A 13,172-nucleotide genomic window follows, 5' to 3' on the forward strand; every position below is an offset into this window, starting at 1 on the left:
TGAGCCTATGCCGAGAGGACTGAAGGCAGGCGTGCAGAAGAAACAGGGCAAGATAAAAAAACAGACCGGAATCCTTGGTACTAGGGTAACGTAGAGCTTGCCCCTTGATATCTCTGTTCGCTGCGAATGATGGGGTAAGATGGTGGCGTTTATGGCATGAGGCAGTTGTGCCCAGTGGGATTTGAAAAAGATGGCTGGTGAATAAGGAAGATCTGCAAGCATGTCTCAGGAATAACAAAAATTAGCTAAACACAACTCAAATCTGAAGAAATGCTTCTGTGTGTGTGGGAGGAAGGTCAGTTTACATTGCTAGCCCGACCCCGAAAATTGGTTGTGTGGGTGGGGCACGACCCCTTTGACCCTTCCTGTTCCTATGCCCATGGCCCGGAGGTTGCTACATGCATATACCTCTGTCTATTCCAGCAGTACTCATTCGCCCGTGACTACTGCAAACGTCAGGTATGTTCGATGACCGCTTGGCGATTATCTTGTACCCATCTGCATATCAAAGGTCGATTCTTATGAAAATGAAAATTTAAAATGCAAAAAAAACGACGTAAAAAGCTGAAAACTCTTCTTTCATTCATGGATCCTCGGCCCAGCAAAACGCTTTAGTACTTGATTTATTCTGACCGTGGTGACTGGTGTCTGGGTTTACCACCTGGTTCACATTCGGGGCTGAAATGCCGACACGTCGTTGGTGAGAGCTAGCTCAGCACTGACATGGACCGCGTGTCAGCCAGCACGAGCTCAAGCAGCTATTGTTCCCTCGCCACGGGTCTACTCGGCTCACCAATGCCGCAAATGAGCTCAGGCTCGAAAACAACGCAGGATGTACGCCTTTGTGAGATGGCACTGGACGCGTTGTTCTAATTTTTCTTCACTGGGGGAAAGAGAAATCTGCGGCGACATAACTGGACGATGCGCTTTGCTACCGTTGCAGCCCAACTTGAAGGGAAAGCAAAGAGCAGCAAACAGCTGACGGTGCCAAACAGTGTCATGTTTCGAAACAATTGTGAAACTAAACGGCACTTGTCACGCGCTGCCGCTTCTCACCGTGATGCTGTAAACTTTGGGCGCCTAAGGCCCTATGAAGTCCGTCGGGCCGGTTTGGCTGGTACAGTTGTCTCTAATACCGTGGATGCAGTGCATTCACAGTTGGGCTGGCACAGTTGTTTCGGCCTTTTTTTAAACAACGGATGGGATGGTTGGTCCGGGATAGCTATTCAGAAGTAACTAGCCCGACGTAGCTGCTCTGCTTAATTGGTACACTGCAGTACATCAGCCGATCTGTTTGGTACGCTCCGGCCTTTTTCACACTTTTTTAACAGGGACCCAATTTTGCACCAATCTGAAATGCACGAGAAATCGCAAAAAAGAGCAAAAAAAGAAGGCGTTTTCGTTTCATGACCATGTACCTATCTGCTGTTTCATATCTATTATAATTTGGACCTATGGAATCGAGTCCGCACGCGCAAAATGATCGGTTGGTGAATGATGCGAAACAAAGCGTTTCCGGGATAAAATTTACTGGCGTTTTTTTAGACATGACAAAGCTATCGTTTCCGCACCTGCTCATCCAGATTCCTACCTCTTTCAGATTTGGTACCAGAAAAGGTTACTGTCTAAGAACGTTAGCATGAAAACATCGATGGAATGGCTTAGCTTGCACGGCTTAATTGAAGAAATGTTTTATTTGACATGGTATATCAGTGTGTGTTAAAGTTGGTTCGGTGCAGCTGGTTCTGAATTTAGTCTGAGAAAGTTGATGCAGTATGAATGGAGCGGTATAACGTCTGATGCATGTGATCCGATATAGGTGGTCCGGTACAGCAGATGTAGTATCCTTAGGATGCGGTGCAGTTGATGCAGTGTAGGTGGTGAGGTTCAACTGGTTCGGTGTTTGCAGTCAGTGCGATTACCTAGTCCCGTGCTGCTATGCCACGAACGCTCAGCGACAATGCGACAGTGAGCTGATTACCGGAGATTTCCTGAGATGCGTCCCCGCTTGTGATACACGATAAAACTGCTCCTGCACGTGTTTTAGGTACCTGTTATCAAAAACACGTCTTACTTCAAACAGGCATGACGATGTATGGGGTGAGGGCACGAGACTGCACTACGACGCTTATCCGACAAGGCAGTACTAAGCGTGGTGAGGGGTACCGCTAGCCGGCTGTCCTTGTCTGGGCTTCAAGGCTTCCCTGTTAACAATGCATGCCTTTGGGTCCGTTAAGAAGAGAGGAAACGAGCGCTGGCTGATGCAAGCAACAGTCATTGACAATGATGCTAATTACGGTGCGTCATATTACAGTATACTGTCACTTTTCATTAAATGTGTTAGCGTGCCTGAAAGATAATCATGGCAAAGAAGAGTCATTTTAAAGGATGTACGGTGTACGCTCAATCCGGGACGAACCGTACGCTCATTCAGCTCGAAAGGCAGGAGCGAATCGAAGCTATAATTTCATTGTCCTCATCCGGAGACCGCTCCGAATGTCCGAGGCGGTTCGTGTCACTGGGAAGCGCCAGCACTGGATAAGGCATAATGTGTTCGTCAGGAGAGACGGGCGTTAGCCGGCGCTGGGTCGTGGGCCAGTCGCTGCACCACAGGTCAAAAGCTGAGGATGGACATAGACGTTTTGAAAGTGCGTTCCTTTATGGGCGAAGCCGCAGGCCGAATTTTCTTGACGTTAACTAACCACAAGCCTCGGATCATTTGCAGCCTGGCCCGGCCGGGCCCGAGCGGTGAGGCTTTGGGATAGCTTAATTTTCTTTACTACCACTGGTCGCACAACCCTGCGGCTTTCCAAAACGGGTGGTAATATTGCTCAATCGTTGCGCTTTTATACAAACAAGATGTTTTCCAACAAGCTGTCCGGGCAGGGGTAAGGACTTCTCACATTGCTACATCGCCACATTTTCATCGCGTCCGTTTTAAAAAGGAAATGATCCACATTTGAAGATAATGAGGTAAGCATTAGATATGCTGGAAATAGCTGACGTGTAACTGTTGGTGTGCTTTATGCTGCAACACGCTGTTCTAGATAGCGAAATTCTACTTTTTTCATAAATATGCTGCTCAACTCGTCACCGTTTGAATGCGTAGTGGAATGTTTTTATGACGCCAGAGCCGCTGCCAGACTGGCCGAGTCAGAACTGACCGTGTAGCGGATGGGCTGACTCACTTGTAGTACTTCAGCTCGCTACAAGGTGGTTTGTTGATTTATGCGCGCGTCATTCTGACGATCGTTATGTGCGCATGTTCAGACTCTTGGTCATGGCGCTTTGGTGGTCATGGTGCTGGTCATGCATGTATTTTCATGATAAGATGCTTTTACTAGTATTTGCATCCTCGGATGCGGCACCATCCTTCATTTATTTGATTCCCAATCCCATAACCGTCATGACCAGTATAATTGGCCGAAAATATATTGCGTGTATTACGTTATTCGATTACCAATCCAATATCCGTCATAACTACTGAGATTGCCTCAACGCCTGTATTACGCGGTGGCGCAGCCTGGGGGTCGGCATCCAGGGGACACGTCACGGCTTCGAGGCTCCGTGAGAATCCTGCCAGCGTCTGCCGGGGGACGCCGGCGGGACCAGAGCAGCCACCTCGCCACGGCTCGTCGTAGGCCCGCCGTGGGGCGGCCCAGGCGTGGCGGCGGCCGGAGAATACCGGCGGGACCAGAGCAGCCACCTCGCCACGGCTCGTCGCAGGCCCGCCGTGGGGCGGCCCCGGCGCGGCGGCGGCCGGAGAACGCCGACGGGACCAGAGCAGCCACCTCGCCACGGCTCGTCGCAGCCCCGCCGTGGCACGGCCCCGGCGCGGCGGCGGCCGGAGAATACCGGCGGGACCAGAGCAGCCACCTCGCCACGGCCCGTCGCGGGCCCGCCGCGGGGCGGCCCCGGCGCGGCGGCGGCCGGCGGCGACTGTCGGCCCAGCTAGGCGTGGCACCGCCGCCACGCCCGGCTCGACCGCCGGTGGCGGACTGCCGCCCCCGGCCGTGTCACGGCCAATTGGTCAGCTTGTTCGGGCCCGGTGGGGTCAACGGACGCGGGGCGGGATCGGCTCATCGCCGGCGGTCCCGAGAGAGAGCCGGCGCGCAGTCCGTGAGACGTCCTGACGGCGGAGGTGAGGTCAGGTCTGAGCAGGGCTGGCGGTCGTCCCGGTAGCTGGGCTGGGGACTGAGTGAGGTCAGGCTGTGCCCTGGCGACACGCGTCGGACCGACGGCACCATGCTGAAAGCCACGCTGGGTGACGGTGACCTAGCATCACCAGTCGTTCGGCGGTGGCCGGGGAAGGGGGGGGGGGGGGGAGGGACACAGCTCGAGTTTGAAGAGCGGTCCGACACGCTGGAGTGGGGCTGAAAGCGCCCCCGCGCAGCGGTCGCTGACTCGGGGTAGTTGGCTGGGAGCACAAAGAAAGTGCTGTGTCAAAGAACATCCTTGTTGGTCCATCAGTAGCGAGACCGATAGCAAAAAACTAGTCACGGTACAGTGCGATAAGTGGTGATCCCCGTATCTGACGCGCACAGACGGTGACCTTTTTCGAGAAAAGGCTACCGAAGCACTCAGATCCCTGGGCAATGGATTTTCCTCAAACACTCCTCACAATCTTGGCGGGCTATAAACTAAAATAGCTCAACACATCGAAGCGCGACAGAAGAAAACGCCACTCCGACGCAGGGACAATGGGAGTCCTCCCAAGTCAGGGACGGGAGATGGGGCGCAGGTGGAACTTGGTATCTGTTAAGAAGTGGGGGTGTGGCATGAACCCAATGTTGAGCTGGGCCCCCAAATGTTAGGTTGAGCCTCCGCCATACTGGGCTAGGCCCCGCAATATTCGGCCGGGCCTCCATACTGTGGGAACTGGTTCCAGTACTCTAACACTCCTTCGGAGTATAGATAACTATTTTTCCCCAAATTGGTAAAATGAAAATACTGTCCAGTTTCCAAGGTGATACACACACACCCACACCCACACCCACACCCACACCCACACCCACCCCCACACACCCACACCCACACCCACACCCACACCCACCCACGCACACCCCCACACACCCCCACACCCCCCCCCCCACACACCCCCACCCACACACACCCCCCACCCACACACACCCACACCCCCCCCCACACCCCCCCCCCCCACACCCCCCCCCCACATATATATGTATATATATATATATATATATATATATATATATATATATATATATATATATATATTAAAGGCGGATCCAGGATTTCGTTCAAAGGAATGCTCCCCATTCAAAGATCTCGAAGCAATGATCACATATGATGAAATAAGCTCACTTACAGCCATTGATATACTTAAAGTGGAAAATAATGCTCTAGATAACATAATTTTTCTATCTAATAAATATGTTCTTAAATATGCCATTGTTTGGTTGCGTCATCATACCTATGGCAGGATAAACATTTGGTATACAACATTACTTCAGAGCCAATCGACGGCCGTTGTGTCTGGCAATCGTGCTCACAAACGCCAGATTTGAACAACTCGACAATTACATTTGTAGGCCTTGATCGCCGGATGACTTATGGAATGGCAGGGTTTGAATAACGTTATTATGGCGCCATGGATGCCTGAATGACCCTGAAAAAGGCTCCCCGAACTAGTCTATAAATCTTCGATGGCGTCAAACTTATAAATTAGAAAGTTTTATGTTAAAAAAATTGCAGGGCTGCAAACCGCACGGCACGGCCTCCAATATGTCTATTTCATTTCAAAACCCTGCACAAATGTGGAACACTTTTGTACTTAGTCCTCACAAAACTTCGCTGAATTTCGGCCACTTTATTTTCATATCATCATTTCTTAATCGGGAGGCCATCATCCCCTGCACCGCGCGGCCGGCCGCACACAATTTAATATGTAGGTACCTGGCGTGCATTCATCGCTAATCAGAAGCTGATGGATCCTCTCATTAATATGTCGGAGAAGATATGACAAAACGAGTTGAAGTTGGCTGCTAAGTATCATCGAAGGGAGGCACAACTCGACCCAATTGGGTAGTCACATCGACTTACGTACAACGAAGACAGCAGAAAGTTGCGTTTTGAAGGTGACTTACCATACAGTGAATGGTTGCGTGTCATTGGGGCTTTGCGGTAGTAATGGGACCGCATGTGATGCCTACCTCTTACCCTGGCGGACACCGCGGGGAATCGCACCTCACAGTAGACGGTGAAAGGAAGCATCCCACCTTTTTGTACTTTTCGCTTATTGTTACATCAGACGCGCATAATTGGACCAGTATTACCAGCCTTCCTGAGATTCATCTGAAGAACCAAGAATTTCTATTGAAGTAGCCAACTCTGCGGGAAAAGTTTCATTTGGCTTCTTGCTTACCACTTCGAAAATAATACATTTCATTTACCTTGTTTTTTTCCAACGCGTGTGCTCTATTATTTACAACGCACTTATGCGTCAAAATCTTTGCGTAATAAATGCTACGAAAGCTTGAAACACTGTTTAGACCAAAAGACATGCGAACTTACTGCTATTATCCCTGCAAGTCAACGAAGGGTTACACTTTGGCTTTGATTTCGTCCCCGAAATAGTCTGCGATCAATGAATAATTCAATGATCGATTAATAGAAATGGATCACACACAAAAACAATGAATAGAAATGGATCATACACAAAAACAATGAATAGAAATGGATCATTCGATCCATGTGATATACTGATTCAAACTTCAACCAATGTGCTCCTCGGTAACAGCCACCCACGGTGGTTGTCATGACGACGATGGTCACGACCGCAGGGAGGATATGCAGTGCTGCTACAACACGTTGATAGCGCGATTTGTACTCGAGAATGATCAAAATTAACGGCCATATTACGTCTTGACTGTCTGCAGTGGCGCCACCCAGTACAATTTTTAGATGTAACTAACCATGAGGTTTTACTAGAGTGTGTTTGAGACGTGCCTCCGAAGGTGGGACACTCTTTAAACGCAAAAACAATGACTCATCTACGATGTCTACAATGTAATGCTACTCAAGGGAGTAACATAACAATGACATAATACGAATATAGGCATGTACGTGATAGTAGATGAAAGCGGCGAAGTTATTGAAAGCCTCAGACGTTTGACGCGATATGCTTTCTTGTAGTGCAACGTACAGCCACCTCTCCGAAATCGGTGAAAATATGTCATTAACATGACAATAATTAGATATTGTTCTGCATGTTTTGAATGTCTTAAAGGAGTACGAAAATTGCTATCATGTTATGAAGAAAATGGCCAGAGCAATGCATTTACAATATGAGTTGCACAAATTCAAAATCGATGCATACTATGTATACTGCGCCTCCGGCACGCAAGATTGCTTTGTATTCGAAAGTGAAAATTAATCGGAAAACGCGGCTTCGGCTAGCTGTGATGAAGCTGCGAAAAAAGAAACGCCATGCACGTCGTTGCGCACCATTTTATAGAGCGCCAGGTATTGCAGGAGCCTTACCAACGCCCAGCGGCCATTGCGCTGCAGGGGTTCGAACACGTTCTTCCCACGAAACAGCCAAGAGCGCTAGCCACTGAGGTATCATGCCCCCGACAAGAAAGCATCGCCTTATCATATATTAGGAACTTTTGCATGCGTATTTGTTTGGTCACGCCAGTATACAATACATATGTCAATGAGCGCTCACGATTCCATTATGGTGAAGACACCTTCATCAGGCAATATGTTTGGAGTATCTAAAAAGCAACTTAAGTGGATTGTTACTAGATATATTGTAAACTAGGTATATAAATAGTTTGCTTGTTCAGATTTACATCCTTTGGCCCCTGAGCTGGGCATCTGGCACATGACTGACGCAGGAAGCGTCGCTGACGCGAAGGAATCCTGTGCCGGCGCAGGCAGTCCAATAACTGGCACCCCGACACCGATTCGGCCTATCGGCCTATGGCTGAAACGTCGCGGAGGGGTCCTCGTTTGGTACTAGGACCTCTGTCTGACTTAGACCGCTGACTCATTGTGAATGCGAACCCTTACATCGTGCTTCTCACGTCGCCTTTCATTGTCAAGAGGGTCCTGACCAACGCAGGAAACCTTTCGACATTTGGGGCCCTGCCCCTGTTCCTGGTCAGTGAATGTGTCTCTGCCTCTTGCCTCGTGCCTCTTCGCCTAAGGAGTCAATCCAGGATTTTATCAGTGTGGAAAGCAAAGAAATCGTGGTTTCCCTTAAAAGGGACGGCTTCGGTGCCCTTTGAATGACCCGCTTGAACTCGGTGCCTCTCAAAACTAAATGACTTGGAGCTCCGAAATGAAGGTTTTGGTGTCCTCTCGCCGAATGGGCCAATGCAAGATTTGGTCAAGGAAGCTAAACGAACAATGCAATGCTCCTAAAATTTATTGTCTGTTGAAAATACAAGTTTTCAAATCTCTTGTGATGCGCCGGAAATTGGGTGTCGTTATAAAATAAAGGAATGACTGTTGGAAATAACGCTTTTTGTGTCACTTCGCCTACGGCGAGGAACGAGCCGATCAGGAAAATCCTCACAGTGAAAGGCAGAGCAATTCTTTTTAAACGAAAGGTCATGACGCAGACATCAATAATTTGGTGTCTCCTCGTCCGAGTGACCGATCCCAGATTTCGTCGGAGTGAGTCACATCACTGTTGAGCCACTGGAATTTGGTGCCCTTTGGGAATGAGGGCTTGGAGCCCTTTCTAGCATCCTCTAGAATTGGGTACCTCTTGAAGATAAAAGTTATGGTGCCCGAAATTATGGCTTTGGTGTTCCTTTTCCGAATGAGCCGATCCAGAATTTCGTCAAATGGACGCAACCCGACACTTTTGTGCCTCGAAATTCCGTGCATCCCGGGAATGAAGATTTGAGACCCTTTTCAGTACCCCTGACATTTGGTGCCTTTTGAAAATAGAGGCTATGTTGTTCCGAAGTGAACGTATTGGTATCCCTTCACCATGACATTTTGTTGCCACAAGGAGCAAAAGGGGTGGGTGGATTGGTCCCCATCTCCCTTCGAGATCCGCGGTCTCCTGCAAAGCGCTGTTCGATTACCGTCAGGAGAACAAAATAATCGAATTTCGATAGTCGCAGAGGCTTTCCATCACGCAATACATTATCTTCTTCAGAGAGGAGCACAACAGCTACCTAAAATAAATGCCTTCCCGCAGCCTCCTGGAGCGACCTCGAAGCGGCACCATTTGTGGGCACGTGCGGTGTCCACTATGACATAGAGTTGCTGGTACCAAATGGTGACTGGATTTTCTCCAGCAAATAATCCGTTCTTGAATGAACCAAAACAATATGAAAAACCATTATATCACGTCATCAGAAGCTGCTATACGGCGATAAAGAAACACTGCCAAGATGCTTGCTCCCATCTGTTCCCCTGCACCCATTCTGAAGAGATGAATTCTTGAGGATCAGCGCAGTTCGAAATGTTAGATACCGCCAATATAACAGTTGTTTGCACTACAACGTCGTTTAACCAGTACTTTTTGCTAAGTACTGAAGGTCATTAACTCAACATCAGAAGTTTGAGCTCCTAATACCGAAAAATAAGAGCTGATTGCCTTTTTTATAGCAAGTCCAAATTATGGCCACGGAATAGAATGAACGACATCTGTGAGTATATATGTCTGATAGATAGGATGGGTAAGGTGCATGGGTTCGCCCATCCCCCATCCACCCTCCCCCAATGAAAAACACAAAGGTGGAGGCGGGACAAATCTCACCACCCTAGATGGACGTGGGGTGGGAGGATGGGGTATTAGTTTGATAATCCTTCATAGCGACATTGACGCAGCCAATTCCCGTAGGGTGAATGCCACATTCAGAAAGTTGGGGTCGTCAGTCCCTCACCCTCAGGCCCACAAGCCTTCAAGCGCCGTTGCTCCGATGCATCGACGGTGTGTGCCTGACCGTTTCCAGACCATGCGTGCCTTCCACGACGCGCCAACTTAATACCATTATTCACTCCTGAGCGTCACCTACATCGATCCTGGCGTGGGGTTTTTAGCCCCTGCGACCACAGACCGGACGCCACTGAACGGTGTCCACTCCGGACCGCGTCCCCGAACCGGGCCGCTCGGAGTCGGCCGCCGCCGCCGCCGCCGCCGCCATCGGTCCACACCGACTCCAGGAGCTGTCCGCCGACGCCGCCGCTGGATGTGGGACTGAGCGTCGGCGCCGGCTGCCGGGCGGCACGTGCCTCAGCGGCGCCCAGCTGCTGCTGGCGGCGGCCGCCGGCGGCGCCGCCTCAGGCGGAGCGGTACCGGCGGCGGCGGCGGCGGCGGCGGTGGCGGCGGCGGCGCGGCACATTCGCCAGTGGGGTGCGGGCGGGAGCGTGCGCGGCAGCGGGGACGCCGCCGGCAGGCGACTGATAGCGCGGGCGGGCCGGGCGGCCGGCAGTCGGCCGCCGGGGCGTGGCGAGCGCAGGCCGCAACAATGAGACAGAACAACCAGCAGCCGCAGTACGAGCCGGACCTGGCCGGAAGTGAGCCGGCGACCGGAAGCCCCACCCCGCCGCCGGCGGACAAGCGCGGCGGCGAGCCCGACAGTTTGGGACTGGCCGTCGGCGAGCGGGCCCCGTCGGCGCCCGCCATGGACGAGCCCGTCCACCTGCCGCAGAACTTCGTCGTCAAGTACCTGGGCAAGCGTGACGCCGAGAAGCTGTGGGGCATCAAGTACACGCGCGGGCCGGTGGACGATATGGTGGCGGCGGCCAAGGCGGTGCGGCCGGGCCAGACGCTGCCGCTTCTCCAGCTACACGTCTCCAGCGAGGGCGTCACCATCAGCGAGATGAAGCAGAACCTCAACAAGAAGCTTCGAGGCCGGCCACCACCCGATCGACGTCATCTCGTACGGCGTGCAGGACATCAGGCACCCGCGTGTGTTCGCCATGATCCTGGTGCGGGAGAGCACCACTTCTCCGTTCGAGTGTCATGCGTTCGTCTGTGACCGTCGCGAGAGCGCGCGTAAACTGACTTTCGCGCTGGCCACCGCCTTCCAGGAGTTCAGCAAGCGCGTCAAGAGTGCCGAGGAGCCGAAAAAGTTCGCCATCGACCTGCGCTCGCCGGACGAGATCGAGGCAGAGCTGCGCGGCCAGCAGGCTGAGGCTGATTCGGAGGCCTGACTGGGCCGTGCCCTCCACCTCCAGCGCCAGCGATGTAGCCGTTCCGGATGGCAGGCGGGAGTCAGTCCGGGGCTGCCGTGAGAACGCCTTCGGGGCTGCGGCGATATTTCCCCTCGCAGTCAAGAGCAGACCGCTCCCGGTCGGATCACGCTCTGTCAAGACGACCCCCGGCGGCGTCGGGACATGGCTCTGGCGCCGCCGGAAGACCGTCGCGCGGCCAGGTCGGAGCGGGGCACCCGTGCCGCGCGCGCCCGCCGCCGCGCCGCGCACGGCCCACCGGCAGCGTCGCACGCTCCAGCGGCCGGGGCCCGCGGCATAGCGCGTACGCCAGCGGCCGGCCGGCACGGCGCCGCCGGAAGTAGCCGGGGGCGACGGCCGGTGCCCGGGGCCGCGGGCCGGCCGACGCCGCGTCGCCCCGCTTGTGATATGTGATTGTGCGCACGCGCGTGTGTGTGTGCGTGGGTGTGTGTGTGTATTGCCATGACGGATGGCGAGTCGCTCCTGCCTGTGGCGCCCGGGCAGGCGATCAGTGGTGCGACCGTGGACAGGACGCGACCTGTCTGTGACCGCCGCCGACGATGCCGACCGGGCGCCGGTCGTGTGCGATCCGAAGCTGTCGGCGACGCAGCGAGTTCAAACATTGATAGCGCTATCGGTGCCATGCTTTGCGAATACAGCGGTGCAGCCTGTCGGCGCGCCGAGCTCTCGCGCCATTGTTTGGTGGCGCGCCCGCGGGTTTCCCGCCCCGATTAGCGCGCGAATGGGACGAGCAAGTGGGTCGGGCTGTCGGCGAGCCCACGGCCTGCGGCGCCGGATCGGCCCGGCGGCGCGAGACGGCTCCCCGCTGGTCCGCTCCGCGACGCGCCGGATCTCATCTGCCGAACGGAGGGGGCCCCGGCCCAGGCTGCGCGGGAGTGAAGTTATTTGTTGCGCGATTGACTTCGCCGCCAGATTTGAGATGGCCCTTGTCTTGCTTGGCAGTTTGATGCGCTTGCTTTATCGATGTAGCCGTCGCTAACAGTGTTTTTACTATTTCCTTGATAAGGCATGGCAGCGGCAGATCAGGAACTTCTTTTAGTTAACTGGTGAGCAAGATTGCTGTCCTTTAACTAAATTGCTGTGCAGATTCAGGCCTGTCATATTTTGCCGAGCATAACATCGGCTCGAAAGTCATTGCAACACAACACAATGGCGCCAGCGCGGACACAGTACTTCACGTGCATGCACGGCCGCCGACGGGCCTGCCAACTGGGCCAGAGCGACAGTGGCGCCGGCCGGGGCGCCGCCCCCAGCTGGCCGCCGCCGAAGTGAGATCGGCCTCGGCTGCGGCCGACCGAGCCGCCCGCCGGCCTTCCATTCATCTTGGGAAGGAGGGCAGCCGGCCGGCCGACAGACGGCTCGGCGGCAATCGAGAGTCCAGGCCGGCCCGCACGCTGCGTGCGCACACTGCGGGCCTGGGCGCCGGGGAAGCAGGACGGTGCTGCGACAGACCTGCCCGGAGCGTTCACAGTCGTCGCTGTTCCCGCCGCCGTGAGGAGCGCGCCACACCGCGCCGTGCGTCCGAAGGCGCGACGCTTCGGTGGCGGCCAGGCAAAAAGCGAAGGCCCGCTTTCGCTGCCGGGAGCTGCCCGGACAGGTGACGCTGCCCGCAGCTGGCCGCCGCCAGGTCCGGCCGGCACGATCTGCCTAGTGATGCGGCCTGAAACTGTCCCGCTTCCGACCGGCCGAAACATAGGTGGCGTCACACAGATGCTGACGCGGGTCGGCAGGGAAAGCTGCGGTGCTGCCACCGTCTCGTGGGCTCGTTCGGCCTCAGTGTGTTTGGTAACAAATGGACGTGGGCAGCTATATATGCTGCCGATGCATGCTCGGCGAAAATTCCAACCGCTTACATAGATAACATGGCAGGATTTAACGACCACGTGTGCTAAAACAGCACAAAGATTGAACCCAAAATCAACAAATTATAACCTCACCAGGTGACTGCAAGTTGTTCAAAATAGTTGGTAGCTAAGCCGTTGATAATC

At 53.7% G+C, this 13,172-nt stretch overlaps 1 pseudogene; it reads left to right on the plus strand.

The window, feature by feature from the left end:
* The first annotated feature begins 10,410 nt into the window (after positions 1–10,410).
* LOC119112914 (low density lipoprotein receptor adapter protein 1-like) lies at positions 10,411–11,189 on the plus strand (annotated as a pseudogene).
* Positions 11,190–13,172: the final 1,983 nt, after the last annotated feature.

Source organism: Pollicipes pollicipes, unplaced genomic scaffold (genome assembly GCF_011947565.3).
Source record: "Pollicipes pollicipes isolate AB1234 unplaced genomic scaffold, Ppol_2.1 Scaffold_7261;HRSCAF=8764_pilon_pilon_pilon, whole genome shotgun sequence".
In the NCBI taxonomy this organism is placed as follows: Eukaryota; Metazoa; Arthropoda; class Thecostraca; order Pollicipedomorpha; family Pollicipedidae; genus Pollicipes; species Pollicipes pollicipes.